The sequence below is a fragment of the Sitophilus oryzae genome, unplaced genomic scaffold (assembly GCF_002938485.1).
Source record: "Sitophilus oryzae breed Bouriz unplaced genomic scaffold, Soryzae_2.0 scaffold_497_pilon_pilon, whole genome shotgun sequence".
NCBI classification, from domain to species: domain Eukaryota; kingdom Metazoa; phylum Arthropoda; class Insecta; order Coleoptera; family Curculionidae; genus Sitophilus; species Sitophilus oryzae.
In genome coordinates this window covers 735096-748636 of record NW_022147081.1, presented here as the reverse complement: position 1 = coordinate 748636, position 13541 = coordinate 735096, and positions in this window count along the sequence as shown.

Genomic DNA, 13541 nt, shown 5'->3' with positions numbered 1-13541 from the left:
AATTCAAAAAGACCCCGTATCTCAGTTGGCAGTGAAAATATCAAGAGGCGGTTTACGCCATTAAAAGTGTCTCAGAAATCGAGCCCATGACATCTATGTCGGTTTTGCTCTATCTAGTCAGGAAATAGGTTTTCTCTATTAAAACAGATCGATTTCGACCACCCTGTAGGTACGTCCAACACAATATCTGCGAAATGGCCGCCAGAACTTCTCTGGCAGCACACAATTCTTTTGTTGAAATTTTCCGTTATTGCTGAACACATTTCTGGAGTTATGTAACGAATTATTAGCCTAATTTATGCCTTCTTCCAATTGTTAGTCCCACAAAAAATAATCTAGTCACCGTAAGAGTTGTAGACGTCGCACAGAGGGGATTTTTTCCAAATTCGTGGCCAAAATGATTTTTGTAGCATAAACTTACTATTTCTTTTCGAAACTAGTATTTACATTAAAAGTGAGTCATATTTACTAAGAAAATATCTATTATACACTTTGATGCTATACAGGGTGAGATTAACCAGTGTGAATTGCAAAGTTCGAAACAGAGGTAATATTAATTATTAGAAGAAAATATTCAGTACTTTTCATCTTTAAACATGTATTTTTTGCAAGTTGTTCTTATGTTTTTCATTTTCATTACATATAAATTTTAAGGGAGTGTACAACCCCTAAAATATGTTTTATTTTAAAAAATTGGTTAATTTTGCAGAAAAATGGTTGAACACGTATTTTCTATCGCTTTTCACCAAAATCAATAGTTTTTTAAATAAAAAATATTTAAGAGGTTCATCCCTTAAAATTTGGGTTTTGAAAAATACCCTACTTATTGAACCTCTACACCTAACAATCTATACGTAAGCCAAAATTCAGCTTTTTAGTCCCATTGGTTTCAGCTTGATGAAAAGGGGGTTGTATTCACCCCCTATGGGACAATCGTTGTGGAAAAAAATATCTTCGTATGTCAAAAACAAAAATAAAAATACGCGTTCAAGCATTTTGTCGCGAAACCAGTGGTTTCTTAAATAAAAAACATTTCAACATTGAAAGGATAGTTACAACCCTTTTAAATTCAAGTTTTATAAAATTCTTTCTTATTGCTCGCCTACTTTGTATAAGAAACCTGTGTGCAAAATTTCGAGTTTCTAGACCCAGAGGTTTAAGCTGTGCATTGATATGTGCCTATATCCGTCACTTACAGTCACTTTCACAGACATTTTTTTAAGTGTCCGTTAACTAAAGGACAATTAAATTTAAAGGTTCCATTTATTTGACGTGACGTACAGGTCATCAATCAGTGTTAAAATGGCACTTAAAAGACCCTTAACATAACGGTCTCTTAAAAGAAATGTTGATGCAAGTGGCTGTTAGTGTGTGTGTGTGTGTGAGACAGTTTATTCTATTATATAAGTAGATTTCACATTACGTTTAGAGCCAAAAATCTGTTATTTTGAACAGATTAGCAAAAACTAGCAGTCACTTTTAACACAGATAATAAGATTAAGCATTGATAAATAAGACAGTGAAAAGCATTGAGCTTAATACACATTAATAGGGTACCAAATGCTTAACCGAATGAACGCTTAATTTTTTCTTTTTTCATTTTGAACAATAGAAAACAAAACCAATAAAAGTTTATATATGCATTTTTAAAGTACTACTAAGTAAAATATTATATTATTCTACATACATAAAGGTACACAATCCATGTTTCACTTTTCGCAAAAAATTATTGGAAACACAATAAAACCAAACGTCATTAATAACGAAAATTTAAGTAATGACAGCCAGCATAACATTTTGTCTTGCCAAAGCTAACTTTGGATCAACGTAACTAGAGAATACGGTAAAAATTTATAATAATTTTTTTTAGCTTAATAGACAGATATGTTGCCTGTCGTTTCAAATATTAATTATGAGAATATTGCTCATTTCAGAATTTTAAATTTTGGCCACGAATTTGGAAAAAATCCCCTCTGTGCGTCGCGTCGGTTAATAATGTTAATAAAGTTGTGTTGTTTTCCCATTCTTCTTCAAAGACTAAGCGAATATTCATAATTTCGGCCATCTTCAACAAGATCAATGATTTTTGCATAATCTTCGACACTAAGAACCATGTCAATCGTACATAACAATAATCACCAATGCCACATTGTCATTATAAAAAATAACACCAAAAAGTGACGGTAATTGAAAAAATTGCAAAATGTCTGTGGCAAGTTCATTTTGCTCTTAAAAATTAACCAAGACACGTGTTGACATGAGTCAAAAAACATGGTTTCAAGACATATGGAGACAACCCTCGTATTCCCATTCCGCTGTATGATCGTCTCCGAACCGAAGTGCCTCAATCAGATAGATTTACCATCGGAAACAAGCAGCAATCTTGTCTTAAATATGAAGAATATGAAAATGAATGCCACGCCCTTTCTAATTTGAAGTTCAATAAAACACAAAGTTTACTTAATCTGAATGAGTTACATAGAGGCCACTAGCTTTTTAATTTTAAAAGCCGGGTGGTCGGGGTTCAAAGATATTAATAAAAGGGCGCCACGAGATTATACTCTATGAACTCGGCATAAAAGATGTTACTATTAAGTAGACTTCAACACTAACCTCGAACTGTTGAGTGTAACTACCATGAACTTCAAATATACTATAATTACTTGAACTTAAGTGACTCTAACTTAACATGAGACTAGACTGTAAATAATACTACTAAAATATTTAAGCAATTTATTAAAATATTAAAAAGTTAAATATATATATAAAAAAAAACGAATGAAATGTAAAATGTAATATGTTAAGAAATTATTTAAATCGAAAGGTTGGAAAAGAAAATGGAATTTTAAATTAAATGCAATAACTAAACCTATGACGTCAAACCCCCTTATCTAACTTAATACTAGATACAATCAGGGTGGTTTATACCCATAAATCAAATCTAAAATTATACAAATATCTAAACAGTCTTACTCTACTCGATGTGATATACTTGAAAACTTCCTCCGGCTGAGCTACGGCGTATAGCTACAGGGTTGCGAAGGCGGTGTACAGCAGCTCGGTGTACTGTCACGGGAGCCCACGGATGTCAGCAGAGGTACAGGTGAAAGGTAGGTGTTGAGATTTCAAATGGTGAACATAAAAAACCCTAAATAATATTGGTTGTCTTAGAAAAGTGCCGAACTAATTATAGAACAAGGACTAGCACAACGTGTAGGAGTTAATAAAGGTAATAAAGAAGGACTAAACAAATCTGAACTTTACCTCAACGAGGGTTTATGATATCCAAAGGGTAACTGTACACACGGGCAACAGGAACGGATGGAATTCTGGACTGTTCTGTGCTGTACGGTCTGGATCGGTCTTCTTGCTCTACAATTACGAACAACCAAATAAGACTTAAGAAAGATAACACTCAACCAATCTTTCTACACCACGTGGGCGTGGAAAAGTCGAAGACCAGTCAACAATACGAATAAGAATCAGTTGAGCATTGACTTAGAATAGGCAGAATAATTATAGCATACCTTGGAACTATGCGGGGACTTCTTGGGCACGTGGAATCGGAATATCAGTCGGAAAAATAGGCTATTTTAATCCCATTGCGGAAATTGGTCGGCGGTCCATAAAATCATCAAAATCCAACCACGTCTCTGACCAAAGGTGTTTCGGAAGCCTTAATCCTTCTTTACACACAAGAGTACACAAGATGTGATGCAAGGATTCGATTTCCTTCACAAAATCAGATTTCAACCGGAAATCTCCCTCCAGGATATAGATAGAGAACTATATATCTTGACTAGTCCAACTCACAAAAAGGCATAAATAAAAACGATGTTTTAGAATATTTTCTATTGTCATATTTCATATCCGGTCAATGAACGAACTTAACTCACAAATTCCCACAATTAAATGAACGAAGTGCACACTGCGATCCACATCAAAAATAAACAATTTAACTACGAAATTTTATCTGATAAATATAAAATTTCAATAACCAAAACAAAGGATAAATAAATCCAAAAACATCTGATTTGATCTGACAGTGACAAGTGACGGACAAAAGTGATGATCAAAGATATAGAGAGATGGACAAAAAGCCTACTGCTGGTCGGCCGTTTTTTTGTTGAGCTTATGGAGTGTAGAGGTAGTTGAGCTGTAGCTTGGATAATATCGCGGTGTATATTCGGTTGCATAATGGTAAAATACTAAATAAAATATTATTTAACAATAAAATTATAGTAAACATGATGCAAAAATAACAGTTATTTGCGATAATTTATGAGCTAGCACACAGAGGTCGTTGCGAGGAAATTTGACTGTTACATGAACTGAGAATGAAATCTGTGAGCTGGTGATTTCAGATCTAGTAACTAAATGCATAAGGAATATAAAGTAGATTATAACTCCCATTCCAAAGAAAATCGATCAAAGTTGTAAAACACGATGGAAACAAATCAATTTCCTTCAGCTTTTGCACGTCGTAAACCTTCGCCAAACTATGCCCGTAAAGGTCGTGAACGTAGCGGTTAAATAGCGTAGAATGGAACGGGGAAATTCTTAGCGGCGCGTCTCCTCGTTAACTTCTTATCTCTCTGTGCCGATGTCTTTTGCACATTTTCCAGTTCCGGCGACAGGAATAACAATGGGATCGGCGCCGGTTTAATATGCGTTTCGCGCGAGAGGAGAAGGCGAGGTAGTGCGCCACGAATTCGAGAAGAACTTACAGGAAAAGACATGGAAAAAAGTTTGTTTCCAAACGCGGTTTAAAATTGTAATGATGACGTCGAGTTGGCCGGATGATTAATTTTAACTAAATATTGTTTTAAATATTGAGCAAGCTTCTTGTAAAACAGTTATGCCTGTTTCTTGAAAAAAGTGTGGTTTATTCCGCCAAGAGAAATCTACAAAATAACTTATTTTTTTGTCATTTCTAATTTTAATAATTCTTTTTTTTCCTCAAAACAGACCACACTTAGGCTCATTTTACCCCACATTATGTCAATAAATACTGAACAACAAACAAAATATGTAATACAAAATAAAATACCTTGCGCATATCATTTGACTTTCAGAAAAATTAAGAAAAAGTACGGGTGTAAACTGCTCACCTCTACATAAATTTTAGTATAAAAATATTTTCCAACCCAACCGACGCACAGTGCTTCGAACATATGGCTCTAGAGGACAAAAATGCAAAACTTCTCTTTTATTGTAGGCAATTTATTCAAACTAGGTTTATTTGACACAAATGATGAGTGCTCTCGTTGTACTAAATGATGATGTTCTTAGTCCCACGTTTATGAAAAAAAATCTTATAAATAATAAAAATGTTGGATCTGTGTTCCATCTAAGGAAATAATAATTTATAGTATGAAAACGGTGTAAGTATTAAATAAATCCCTGTGATAAAAAAGAATTGAAATAACATTAGAACATGATTCCTACAATATAAGCCTAATATAAGATAAAAATGTATTTCAATAATGAAAAAGAAACAATAATGTTATATTTAATTAAAAAGAAATTTAAGATACTATAAATTTACTTTAGGACAACAAAATGCATAGATCGTAACTACTCTGATTCAGAAGAATCACTGCTGACAGAATCTTCCAAATTTATAGTATCCAAATCACAGGTAGATGAAGTATCCATACATATAAGATATTTCTGTACATTATTTTCTAATATGTTACTTTTTCGCGTTGTTACTGTTCTTTTTGTTGGTATGAGGGATTCGGATGTTAATAGTTACCTCTTTAGACCATATCCATATATTATTTTTTCCTTTTCTTGGGTATGAGGTTTTATAGTTTTATAATAAATTGAAAGATGGAAACTTTTTTATGCGACGTTTCGCTCTAACATAGTGGGCTTTTTCAGGCACAAGTGGTGTCTCATTTGACTGGAAGGTTCATCAATATCTAATAAAGAACACATTTTTTGAGATACAGATAATTTTGAGTTCTTGTCCTTATGATCAAGCCAAGTATTAACCAAATCGGCATTGCTTATCAATTTTACTCCATCTGAAAAGTATTATAAAATAAAGTTCGTCGCAAGCAGACGCAGGTGAACTATACAACAATTAAAAGTGTATGAATAAGGTAAAAAAAATATTCAATAAACACGATATGTTTTGATATGTTTTTTGAAGTTTGAAAACGTAAAATTTTTATACCCATTTAAGAATCATCTTAAAAAATAAATAAAAACTAAACAATCACGAACTTGTTTAGAAATAAATTTAAAGTACATACCTTGTTTAACAATATCCATAGTGGCTTTCAATTAAGTACGTACCGTTTAACTCCATAATATACAGAACTACTATGAATGATATTCTTTTCAGTGATAAGATAATGATCGAAAAATGTATTTTTAGTGAAAATATTTGCTAACAAAAAACGCTGTTTATGAAAAATAATATACAGGATGGTTGAACATTGCTATAAGTATAAAATTACATATTCAGATATTAGTAAATTTTAACTTTTTTTTCGATTTTTGTCCATGGGACGAAGCACTGTGCGACGGCGATGACTGAATTTATTTTTTTAGAATGGTGCTTCTAGTATTTACTCCATTTTTGTAACTTTTGAGGAAAAAAAATATTTATCCGAAGATTCCAAAAAATGTTTTGTCATTTCAAGCTATGGAGGGGAATAAAATCTATTATGCTCTAACAATCTAATTATCTCGAAAATACGAAATTTTATTTTAGTACCATTGTACCAATTTTATTTTAATACCAGTATTTGACAATAAGCTTCATAAAAAGCTTAAAAAAATTAATAAGTTTTAAATTAATTATTGAAGTTCGGGTTTAATTTTTATTGATATTCCCTTTAACTAACATACGAAGCACTTTTGTATAATGATAAATTATGTGCAATTAACTTATTTTGATTAAAAAGATACGTACTTGTTCTATGTCCACGGAATATTGAAACTCCCTGTATATTTTGTAGGTCTGCTTTGAAAAAAAAAATTGTTTTTTTTTCAAAAGCTCGGTCGACGGAAACTCGGAAAAAAATCGGTCGTCGGTCGAGTTGAAAAATATTTATACTAAAATTTTTGTAGGGGTGGGGGTAGTTTTCACCCTTCCCGTACGTTTTCTTCATTTTTGTGAAAGTAAAATGTTAAAGTCCTTAGCAAAACAGACATCCAAAATCTCACTCAATTGAAAATAACGGTTCTAAAAAAATGTGTTTATTTTTTAAAGTTTGATGCCCTCTAGCGGATAAACGAAGAACTTTTGTATAGAGGTAAATTGTATCTAATGAATTATGATTTATTAGATTTTTTAATTTATTTTATTATTATTTTGATTCCGATAATACGTTCTATGACCACGGAATATCGGGATTTGTAAATAAAAACTTTTATTTATAAAATAGATAATTTGTTAGGCGAAAATTAGACAATCTATGTTTAATTTGCTTAAAGTTTTGCTCTTTTAAAAAGCTCAATCGTCGCCTCTACACCCATTAAAATAAAAACCGTTTGTTTACGATTCGCACACGTCGCACACCCCTCGCCTTTACTTTCTTCCGCTCGTTGGTTTCGGCTTCTTCTCATTTCCCAAATGATTTTGTGCGCCGAAATGGAAAATTTTCGTAGCGATTTCTTTTGGCGAAACGACAATCGGCGAGATTTTTTATGTGTCGTCCGACAAAACCGCGCGCTTATATATTTTCTTTTCGCGCCGATGAGCTTGAATTTTGTCGCACAATTTTGACTTTATTGGGCGATTAGAATTGTAAAAAAAACGACAAAATAAAATTGCTCGTTTTTTTATAGCTTGAGGTATTTTGATTTAACTGATAGGTAGATCCCCAGCTATACACACATATTTTTATTATTTTTCCATAGCAACTGTTAAAATTGCTTTATATCTATCAAAAATAGTAGATAAAATAGTACTCTAACCGCAAGGGTAGATTAAATAATACTTTAACAGCGACGATAGGTTAAAAACTTTATTTCTTCTCGCACGTTTTTTAATTGCTTCCATTTTTGAAAAATTTTGTATTTTTTTTCATAAGTTATTCGAGATTTAAATTGAAGTAGTTTGGATATGGCGATGACGTTTGTCGCCTCAGCTTGAATATCTGTTGGTAATTTACTTATTTCGTTTTGAGCCATTTCTGGCCCCAATTCAATCAGCAGTCGACACGAAAGAGAATTAAAAAATATTGACTCAAAACTGACAACTAAAGAGACAGCTTTATTTATTTGTCAAATTACATAGAAACCAACGCCAACCCAGCACAATATTTTTTCTACTCGTAATAAATTCCTTGAAATAATAATTTATGAATATTTTTTACAGCGTAACTAGCTATGGAAAAAAATATTGTTTTATATACGACGATAAAATTGCAGACTACCTCCGTTGCCTGTCTTGCATCTCTATTTATCACCATGACTTTTGTTTTGTTTGTATTTATCCTGAGACCCATTGAGTCGCCCACCGAGGACAGTCTATCAAGAAGTCTTTGCAGGCCCTCAGTGGTGTCTGCAATAACGACGGTATCATCAGCATATCTCATGTTGTTAATCAGCCTCCCATTCACTTTTATGCCGTCTTCTGATCCCTCAAGCGCATTTCGAAATATTAGTTCGGAGTACATACTGAAGAACATAGCAATACGCATCCTTGCCTAACTCCACGCTTGATAGGTATTGCTGATGTTTCAGTGTCCTGTAGTTTTACTGTCGCTACTTGTTGCTCGTATAGCTTTTGGATAATTTTCAGGTCTTGGGTATCCAGGCCTCTTCTTTCAAGGATGCTCAGCAATTCCCTGTGGTTACGCAGTCGAATGCCTTCGTGTAGTCTATGAAGCATAGGTGTACCTCCTTTCGTTGATCTCTGCACTTCTGCAAAAGCACCGATAGCACAAACAGGGCTTCTCTCGTCCCCAGTCCCTCGCGAAATCCCATTTGCTGTTCACTTATGTCTAGCTCACATTTTCTTCGGATTCGATTATGCAGAACCTTTAAAAACAGCTTTAGGACTTGATTCGCCACTGTTTGGTTTGGTTAAATAAAAGAAGCTTTTGGGGGCATGTGAATAAAAATATGTAGTGCTAAATTTGAAATATAAATATTGTTAAAGTGTATGGCGACATCTGTCGGGGAACTGTAGAAGTTCGGGAAAAGCGAGTTCTGTAAAGCTACACGCACACTGGTGCGATCACGGCCGCGATCACGATCACGATCAGGGCAGCGATAACATGAGCGATCATTCTAGCACACACCAACGCGTTCACGTTCACCGCCGTACCTATATGTAGTGCGCCATCCTGTAGGTATACATAGGTACAAATTAAAAATGTGAATTATGTATACCTACCGAAAAAAAAAACATTCTTAAATATTTACCTACAATATTTAAACTTAAACAATAAAAATGTATACACCTGTACTATCCAATCCAATTGCAACTCCAATTTTGTCTCAAACTTTTTATTTTTAATTCTATTATTTTTGTAACTTGGATCGGATAAGTTATATAGAATTTTGTGTATTTTTACAGCCTTAATTAGCTGTTCTGTTAACTCTATTTCTAAATTGCAACAAGAAAAAACACACAAAATAACGGAAAATTACTATCAGTTGGGTCGCGATCACGCACTGGATCGCCACCGCAGGATAGAACGTCGCCAGGCCGTTTCGTCTCCAAATCTCGATCGCGCCAATGTGAAACGGCTCAAATGTATTCTTCAGCAACTTTTGGTCGCGGCCGCGTGGAGATCGTGATCGCGGCCGTGATCGCACCAGTGTACGTACAACTTAATTCCGAAACCAGACGGCGGAAATTACTGGAACCAAAAGAATATCACAGATAATTTCCTAAAATTCTAGAATCAGCCGCTACAGTATATAAGGCGCTCCCCGCGCTCGACAGTTTAGTTTTTGAATAGTGCTCTGTGATATCGAATTGTAGAATAATTGGCAAAGGTGCCTAGAAAATTGTTAGTTAGGGTTAATGGTGTGTTGTATTGTATAGTGATTATGTTTCTAGTTAGAAAATAAATTTGTCAAGTTTTATCGTGAGTTTCAATTAGTGGACCCACGGAATCCGTAACAATATAAAAAAAATAGCAAAATTATTGTATTTCTGTTCATTGCCCAAAAAGAAAATTAAACACAGAGATATAAAAATATATTCAAATAAATTTAGAAACATTTTTAATTTCAGGGCAATGAGTAGAACTAAAAAAAAATATATTTTTTTATTTTCAGAATATCAGAAAATAAATAGTACTATTTAGATCCTCTCTTTTGAAACACTAACACCATCGAACTATTATTATTTCATCAAATATTGTAGAACAAAAACATATAATTAAGAAAATTACTAGGTATTTATTAATATCCCGCTATTTTCCGTAACTTTCTCGGCACGTAACCTAAAAGTTAAATTAGTAATGGAGCTAATTGCTGGCCACAGTACAACACGCTATTTTAATTCCATATATTTATAAATATCTATAAATTATTTTATTTCTCATAACCGTATTTCATGTTTATTCTAAAGCTTAATCCTGTCAGGAAATAGCTTTAGATTTTTATTAATGATTTTTTTAAAGAATTGTTTGTTTCCTTATTGTCTTTTTTGTTTTTGCTTTTGACAATAGGTGGAGGTATACTTCCCGAAACATTAAGCATTTATCAGTTAGGCAAATTATTGTACGAGAGAAAATCACTGACAAGCTTGTTTCTTTTTGGAGTCTGCGCAGTGGTGTTTATTAGAAATAACTTTTTTATTTTGCATATTTCTCTTTCAGTGACGAAATATCCAGGTTTTTAATAAAATACACAGACAGTAAAGGTATAGACTTTATCTGCATTTGGCATATTTCCAAAGAAAAATTAAATTTTTCAGTAAATATCAATTAGGTATATACTTGTAATCATTTAAAACTTCCCAATATGGCGGACTTCAGTGTGGGAGGCTTAAAAAACGAAAATCTCTAGACTGGAATCGACTGTAGTTCAAATCGTTCAAATTGACAATCTGTGGTAAATCTACTTGAACTCTGACACTTGGCTCACATTGGCGTTTACGGTTCCTTTTTCTAAATATTTTCATTATTTTTTGAGGTTTTATTCACAAATTCTACTTGATTTTGTTCTTTTATTTAACATGCAGCCTGCAGTACTAATTATATAGTTACAAATAATCTTTTCACCGGTCAAGAACTGAGGAATAGGCTGGAAGATATTCAAAATGTTTAAAACGCTTAAAAACGTATTAGAAAACATTGACTCGTCCACAAATTCGTGAAAATAAATTAGTCCAGATGTTTGTAAAAATGTCTCTAATTATTTTGGGAAGTTTCCTCTTATCAGTAATTTTCAGGTTTGTAATATGTATTTGATAATAAATAGATTTAAACTTATATTTCAGGAAACAGCGCGAGCATTACAGATTGTTGTAAATCAGTTTTAAAATATAAAGAAGGTTTAAAACAGGTTTAAAAGTTTGGTTAGTAGTGAATACCTAAATAAAGTAATGTTGGTAATGGGACCAAAGATCAAATAACACTTGAAATATATAATATGTACAATAAGTGTAAGTAGTTTTTATGAATCTGTTTGATATCTATTGCATTGTTTTTATATTTCTTGAAATATATATTTTTTCACTTTACAGTATACACAAAGAATAATAAAAAATACAGTTACTCACTAAAAGCACTTAAGGTTTGTAATAGACGTAGTTAGAATATCAAACACCAAACCAAACCAAATATTATGTTTTATTTTACTGGTATTCCTCACGTTTGAAAAGAAAGTCATTTCATAAATAAGCAGAAGTACATCGTATGGTACACTCTATATTAATAATTCTTTTTTATCCTATACTTGTTAGTTGACGCATCACTTACTAGGTATAAAATTTAGTACTGATTCCAAACCTATGGTTGTGGTTGTGACATATTCTGATGTGTTTCTGGCAATTTAAAATAAGTTAATATTTCAACAAACATTTCTGGCTTTCCTGACAGGAGTGTGAACACAAATTTAATAAAGGTATAATCTGGATAATGTTCTGATAATTACAGTTTGCATGGATGACTGCTTTTGTATGTTGTTATAAAGTATATTTAATGAGTTTTTGAGTATTTCTTTTTCCCTCAGAGGATTGTGTTCTAATCTTTATATATAAATTTTCAGAATTATATCTACAAAATTTATTACCTTATAACTTTTTGCTAAAGACTTTGTAGTTGATACAGTTTAACAGTATATAAAAGCTAACTATTTAAATAAGATGTTTGAAAATATATAGCTGTTTTTACACACATCAATTCAATTTGTGATTAACTGTAGTGAAATTAAGAGAAATGGGGTGATCTATCAACTATAACATTAAACGCATCAACCTATTTCCAAGTCTTCTATTAATTTCACTTATTAAACAACTATAATTATTCAATAATCTTGATAATTCTAGGTACTCTCAGATATCGTCAAAACATGAAAACAAAAATTCACTTCCTATAGTTCTTATGTCCCTTTAACTGAAATATAAGAAACAGAGGAGTTAATATTCTCACTGAGAAAGTTTATAAAATACCACATACCAGGGGGGGGGGGGTATCTGTAAAAATACCTTTAAGTAAAATTTCGTCGGATCTGCGGTAAAATACCTTTATTCTTATTAAATAATTTCAATAATCTATGTTTTTATTTATGACAACCACCTAATAACCTAACTGTAAAGTCAACTTGACAATCCTGAAAAATGTTATTGTTAACCAAAGAGTAAATCAATTTCTGAATTCCCTAACGCCAACTTATTTTCCATTAAAAAAAATTATCAATTTTCGTAACTAGGTCGGCCATATTGAGGAACTTTTATATAAAAGAATTGTACTATAGTAAACGCTGAGAAAACATGAATTTAAAGAAATCTAATAAACATTTAAAATAGAAATCCAAATATGTTTTTTTGAAACAGTTAGCCATCCTGTATAGTAAACATATCTAAATCATTCTTCTGAAGCATTCATTACAAGTTTAATACAGTTTTTCTTTGGCGTTTTAATATAAAAACAGCACGATACAAAACGAGCGGGTTTACATTAAGGAGCCCATAGCGTGCAAACCTGAAAGTGTTGTATTTGTTAAAATGGCCAAAAAACTTTCCAATCTCGTCATTTCTGATACGTTCAATTTGTCAGTGCCCGGCGGACTAATTGACCCTTAAAAAAATGTTGTTCGAACATGCGAGATTCGCGTTCCAGAACAAATGACTTGTACAAATATATTGCGTACTTTAGCCTTTTGTCTTTGGTTTTGTTTTTATCGATATTGGATTTTTTTGCCTAGAGAAATATAAATCATCAAAGTTTTAATTTATTTCCTTTAATCTAAGGTTAAAATTATTATAATTATAGGAAATTATAGTTAATAAGTAATTAAAAAAAGTATGTTATTTATTTGATATTTTTGTTTGATACTCAATAGAAGAAGCCAAATATGTTATTTTGGATTTTCCGTCCAATAATCTTCTCAATATT